This window comes from Mytilus trossulus, chromosome 7 (assembly GCF_036588685.1).
Source record: "Mytilus trossulus isolate FHL-02 chromosome 7, PNRI_Mtr1.1.1.hap1, whole genome shotgun sequence".
NCBI classification, from domain to species: domain Eukaryota; kingdom Metazoa; phylum Mollusca; class Bivalvia; order Mytilida; family Mytilidae; genus Mytilus; species Mytilus trossulus.
The window spans coordinates 47,446,980-47,453,587 of NC_086379.1; positions in this window are offsets into that span (position 1 = coordinate 47,446,980).

The following is a 6,608-nucleotide window of genomic DNA, read 5'->3' on the forward strand; positions in this document are numbered from 1 at the left end:
AATTATTTCGATTCTAATAACACGACTACGATATTAAAAAAAAACGATGGGATGATAAGATTAAAAAATCAAAAACAACACGTTTAATAATTTTTTGCGTCCGCAGTGCTTTTCTGGATTTAATTTCATCATAATCGCTCTTAGTCAAATATTTGAAATCCGCAGATGTATAAGTACCGAAACCGTTGAAGAGCTAGATGTCAAAAATACCTACAACAAATAGCCAAATTAATCTAACTTGTGTATGTATGTCATATTTTACCAAGCTACAACTTTCAAATAGTTAAAGGCTTGCGTAAAATGTTTCTTGAAAAACAACTAGAAAATATGTATTCAATCCTTTGGGTTCTGAACGCAATGTTTTTTCGTTGGCTTTTATTTACAGTAAAAAATTGTCAAATGTACGCATATGTTGTAAATAGTTAACTAGCAGCCATGTTTACTTGTTGAAACCAATGAATGTATGAATTTACATTACATTGAAAAAGGCAACAGTACTATACCACTGTTTGAAATTCATAAATCGATTAAGAAAAATCAAATCCGGGTTAAAACCCAAACCTGAGGGAAACACATCAAATATAAAAGGAGAACAACGACACAACAGAAACACTAAAATGCAACACACACAGAAACGAACTATAAGATAACAAAAGCTATATTCCTGCTGAAAAATGAACGTAACGGAATGGTCTTCAGCTTGAGAGTATTCATTTGTTTTGACATTACATGAACCCGCCTTTCATATTTCAGAAATATAATTTTACCTTGATTTTATACAATGTTTGAGATCTTTTGCAATTATTCTTTTGATGCCGTATTTCTGGTCTGTGCGTCTGTTTGTTTGTTCGTTCGTCCGCACGTCCGTTCGTTCCGCTTCATTTTAAAGTTTTTGGTCGAGGTAGTTTTTGATGAAGTTAAAGTCCAATCAACTTGAAACTTAGTATATATATGTTTCGCATGATATGATCTTTCTAATTGTAACGCCAAATTAGAGTTTTGACGACACTTAATATATAAATTATGCAAACAAGATTTGTTGGAAAAGTTCACATGATCTGGTCCTTTATATTCGAATTTTATTTCGAGTTTTAGCAAGGAATACAAATAACGAATATAACGCCCAAGCCAAATGAAAATGATAACAAATCTATAGGCTGTGTGGGATATATTTAAAGTCAATATGTCCACTGAACATAGAAAATGATAGTGCAAGTTTCAATTTAAAATATTTGGTCAAGGTACTTTTTGATACAGTTGAATTCCAATCAACTTGAAACTTAGTAAACATGTTCCCTATGACATAATCTTTCTTATTTGAATGCCAAATTAGAAATGTGATCCCATTTTCATGGTTCACTGAACATAGAAAATAATGGTGCGGATGGGGCATCCGTGTACTTGGGGTACATTCTTGTTTGTAATGTATTAGAATAGGAATAATGGTTCTGTAGTTACTTTTTTTTTTTTTTTTTTAACACATCGAAATCAACTAAATGTTTGCACAAAGCTTACAAGTGGATTGACGTGGAAAGTAAATAATGATAGCCATGTGTATGTACATATCTGAGTCTTTGATGAATATATACAATGTACGTATCGAGAATTTTATCACGTTAACATAGCAAAACAAGCACGTCATATTAGAATTGGTCACAATACAACATCCAGCAAAGATTTCAAAATGGTTGTAATTCATATAAATGATTTTTTAAGACTCAAGGCAGAATATTTAAGAGTGATAAGTTTCTTTTATTATTTACTCGAATGAGGTGCTTAACATATACTAGTATTTTACTTTCAATTATTAGGAAGGATTAGAGACAAAAAAGGATAGGAGGTCATTTTAGCGTCAACTGAAGATTTTGAAAGAGAAGCAAAAAATATATTAAGCCAAAACTACATGAAAGATGCCATTGAACAAGTAATTGACCTTGCACATATAGCAATAGGCGAATGAGGGATATATGTTTCCGAAGTTCAGGAACTACTATTCATACAGCGCCAAGTGGACGATAAAACCATATGGTTCACAGTTTTTTTCAAGTTCTGTGGAAAACCAGTAACTGATGGTCAATTCATCAGGCACTTAAAAGGAAAAGCTTTATAGTATATGACAAAACAATTTTTACAAGAATAAGACGCGAACCTCTAAAACAATAACAAAATTTGACACGATAAAGAAAATGGAAAGAGTATTTGGGAATATTTGTGGTCAAAGTTGGGAAGTAATACTTGTATCAAAGGATAAAGTAATTTTTTTTGATAAATATTCAAAAGATTTGGTAAAATTTAAGAAATGGCCTGAAATCCTATATCGCATTGACGAAGTCTCGGATGAAGAGGTACAGCGCTATTTGGCACAATAATGAAAGTATCACTGTACTTGTATGACATGTACGAGTTGATGAACTATTTGTGACACAAATATATAGTCTTTGTATTTCAAGATAATATATATAGTTATTACAATCATTTAAATGTATTATATTTATTTCGAAAAATTTAAAATTACAGACATGGCAGATAAGTTACATTTTTTGCAATGATCTTGAAAACTTGTTTTTTTCTTTCTGTGCACTTTATTGTTGAATGAGAAATGACGCGATATTGCTGTTAGTCAGTCAAAATAACGTATAGCTCTAAAAATATGGAGAAACAAACACACAACAAAACGTACAGTAAAACACAGTTCAAAAGAAGTCCGAGTCCTATGTCAGAATAGGAAACAAATGAAACTAAACAAATCTTATTGAAGACCTGTTGGTGACCTTCTGCTGTTGTTTTTTTATTTGGTCGGGTTGTTGTCTCTTTGACACATTCCCCATTTCCATTCTCATTTTTAAAATGACAACAATAGGCAAAATAGAAAAAAAGTGATGATAATTTCTCATAAAGTTGTAAACAAACCAGTTCGGAACGAGGAAAACAAATTCTATATATAATAAGATTTTAATGATAATGTTAGATATGATAGTTTTTCGTCTTTCTATTATAATTTCATGATTATTATAATCTTGATTCATTGCAATTTTTTTAAACTCCAGTATGAAACACATGAACTGAACTTCAATATGTCATCAGATTAATATTATTTATCATTATTTGTGTATTGTTATTTACTTCCTTATCAATTAATATAATACAATTAGAAATTACACTCACTCGACGAAATGAAAAGTATAGACTGCTTTGGGTTTGTTTTGCTTGTACTTTATTACGGAATTACTAGTATACAGAACAATGTGTATGGAAAAGGTAATGTTTTCCAGTTTAATAAATTTACAGTAGTATATATTGTATGATTCTTAAAGTGCTTTAAATATGTCTTTATTTACCAGAGTTTCGAACACATTCAATTGAAAAACGAATACAGATATAAAGAAAGGTTTGAAATAATTGTTTTCATCAAATCATATCAAATGTTATAAAAAAAACTGATTCAATTGAAGAATAAATGTTTTCGGCAAAACACATGACGGACACTAAAATTAATTACCTATATTTGTGTATTCATTAAAAAAATGTATCGCTAATATGGCGGTCATTTATAAGGAATATTTTGTAGTATTAATAAAAGTTCAACTTGACCTGAACACTGGGTGATTATTTGTTGTAAATTGTTATCTTAACATGAGATATAATGATATACAATGTAGAATATTTTATACAGAAATAACGTCCTAAGTAATTCAAGGAGGGCAGCAACTATTGCATTAGACTATTATTTAAGTTTAGTATGCTTTGGCCAGCAGCAACTATGAGTTTGAAATATAGAATACTTATGATTCTATAAAATTGTACACATTTTACAAATATACCACTTTGGTAATAATCTAAAACTACTGAACTACTTTTTAGGAACGAATATGATCAGACTTATAATGTATGTTTACTATTTAAATCGGTTTCTTATTAAAAGCGTCACAATGTGAAAAAGTACGATCATTGCAAATTATAATTATGACATTAACATCATAATTTTTCAATAGCCATCTCGATATTGCTTTCATAGTTACAATGTTTAAAGTAATCGATAGTTGTCTCATTGGCACTCATACCACATCTTCCTATGTATATGACAGTCATACGGTTCATGTGGTCTCGTTGTAGTGTACTCACCTCAAAGATTCATGCTTGGTTAAACCACATATAACATAACTGGTATTTTCTGTTCCCCCTATGTTATGTGGTTATAAGGAATCATTGTAGAAGCTGTCGACCCGGAATCAAAATAATGTGTTCATGTGTTTATTATACATGTTTGTACACGAGTAATTGTTTAAGGCCATTTAAGGCATGCTGTTCGGTGAGAGCCAAGGCACAGTGTTGAAGGTTTTACCTTGACCCATACTGCTTTACTTTACAATTTTTTACTTGGATGCAGAGTTATCTCATTGGCACTCATACCACATCTTCAATATTTATCATGTAAAAAATTACTTATCTTACCTCCTATAGATTTATAGAGATATGATTGGTTAAAGAACTACACATGGTGACTTTTTATATTTGATATAGGGTGTCTAAAAATATAGGGTTAGTTATCATACATGGTTAGTTACCAAAAGGATTCAACAGACGAAGAAATTGATACACGTAAAGAACGATTGAAATACGTTTATAAATTAAAATAAAAGGTAACAAGTTGATATGGAAGATTTTCTGTATAGACAAATGGAAGTTGAATCTTAATACTAAGTATTGAAGACTTGATCACTTTGATAGGCCGCTAGTCAAAACACCAGCTGTTAAGATAGTCGGTAAGATAAACTCGTTATAAAGTGTAATACACGGTGTCCTGACCCTATATATAGTTTTTGGTCTTGCACACAGCATATAACCAATAATGTTATCTATATATAAAAAAGAAGATATGGTATGATTGCCAATGAGACAACTATCCACAAAAGACCGAAATGACACAAACATTAACAACTATAGGTCACCGTACGGCCTTCAACAATGAGCAAAGCCCATACCGCATAGTCAGCTATAAAAGGCCCCGATAAGACAATGTAAAACAATTCAAACGAGAAAACTAACGGCCTCATTTATGTAAAAAATTAACGAAAAACAATTATGTAACACATAAACAAACGACAACCACTAAAATACACTGTTGATTGAGTGAGTGTTACCCTTTAAACTAGCGCGTTAAAATCCAGTTTTCAGCGTGTCGGTGCAGTTGAGAGTCTAGAAATCGGACACAAGTTCAATTAACTTCAATGACATTGATTAGGATTTAAATTGTTTTAATTTCATACAGGAAATTCCACAGACAAGTACATCCTGTAATTTATAGTACAATTCACTTCAGGATATCAAACTTATCAGATATAACATTAAAATACAAACATTTAAAACTCAATTGTAATTACTTCCGTGAATACATCAGAAACAGTTAAGACTTCCTCATACCTTGAGTTACATCTCTACTTTGACAATGATGGTCGTTTGAATAACGACGAAATCGTTGCTCGTATTTCTTATCATGATTTTGTTAAAATTTGCTAAAATCTCTACGCATATTTCGTTTTAAGTTCAAACAACATCAAACTGGCGAGAAGCAAACACAAAATGCCAACTTTTAACATTACACGATGTTAATGACAAGAAAACTTCACTACAAAAAGGACACACAGCCTGGATACAAGCAACTGTACTATTGTCAGACTGGGGATATTTCTTAGGTATGGTACAGTGTTTTGAAACTATACAAGGTGTAGATTGTGATAATGAAATGCATTTCTTTACTGTTAAGTTTGTAATGATTTCTGACTTCGTTGTTGTAAGGTTTTTGTATTTATCAAATATTCCTTTATTTCTTAAATGTCTACACATATCTTTGTGATCTAGGGAGCACCGGCATTGTCATATAAGATATAAAACTCTTAACAACTAAACATGATTCAGTTTGTGATAGCTTACTTATACGTGTTAAAATTTAAATCAACCAAATTTGTTAAAATGCTTTGGACAACTAAATATGATTCAGTTTGTGATAGACTTCTTGCGAAGAGGTAATTTTAATTATTTATGCAGATGAAAATCACGCAATGTATAGTTTAATGCAACCTATAATTATCAAGATTTACACAAGTTTTTAAGATTGATGAATACCCTTGAAACACTAGCAAGTTGTAAGTTAACCTTCAAAGCGTATCCGAAACCGACATATTCTTCGTTCCAAATTAGTCAACAAGAACACCAGTCTAGAAGAATTATATCATCGCTGGTTATCTAATTTCATATCGTTTCATCACCTTTATAAGTAAGCTATGAAGCGAACACGCAAAGATACAAAGAATAAATAAAAATTGAATTACTTTTACAGATATATACCAAGGGTAAAATAACATAAATTTATACTAATACTTTATTTCTTAGATTTATTTTGTAGGTTGTATGCCTAAAAGTTTAAACTCAAATAGGATTTCAGACATTCAAAAATCTTTGCACAGCTGGTTTCCAGAGAGCAAGCATCCATACAACGTAAAACATATTTTTTAATGTGTCCTTGCTTGTACAAATCGACCTAAAAACCAATATTTCATTTATGTTGTGAGTATATGCCGAATGATAGTGTGTAATACTATAAGTACTGA